Source organism: Photinus pyralis, unplaced genomic scaffold, assembly GCF_008802855.1.
Source record: "Photinus pyralis isolate 1611_PpyrPB1 unplaced genomic scaffold, Ppyr1.3 Ppyr1.4_LG2, whole genome shotgun sequence".
NCBI lineage: Eukaryota > Metazoa > Arthropoda > Insecta > Coleoptera > Lampyridae > Photinus > Photinus pyralis.
This window is the reverse complement of record NW_022170403.1, coordinates 51,152,333-51,152,960: the sequence shown is the minus strand read 5'-3', so window position 1 is coordinate 51,152,960 and position 628 is coordinate 51,152,333.

The following is a 628-nucleotide window of genomic DNA, read 5'->3' as shown; positions in this document are numbered from 1 at the left end:
TTGTGATCCGGAGCACTGACACCGATGTTCTGATCCTGGCGATTTCGTTCTTCTTCGAACTGAAAGAGAAAGGGCTCAAAAAACTATATGTTCTCTTTGGATCTGGACTCCATCGTCGCTACATCAGTCTGCATGGTATTGCTCAGTGTCTCGGGGCGGCGAAATCAGTCGCATTGAGAGGTTTCAATGCGTACACCGGCTGCGACACGGTGTCTTTCTTTGGATCCATAGGTGCATTCGGCAGGCTTGCTTGGCCACTAGATGAAGAACCTGACGCCGAGATCATGCAAGCTTTGGGAAGGTTGACTGTATCTTTGTACGGTGTGCGGGATGGCTCATGTACTAGTGTTGATCAGGCGCTAAAACACCTTTTTGCTACACAGCATAAGCACGTAGGCGCTATCTTCCGGTGGTTGTTCGGAAATTCTGACCATTGCATTGCGTTGCGTTCAACAGGTTAGAATCTTGCGGCGGTGACTACAAACAGGCCTTGGTGGCTATAGTATTTAGTTTTTTCAACATTTTTCACATGAAACTTGAACCCCAGCCCTGAAATTTCAATCCTAAGGGATGAAATTTCAGGAACTACGGGTCAAATCATTATTTAAGGTCCATACAACAATTATGC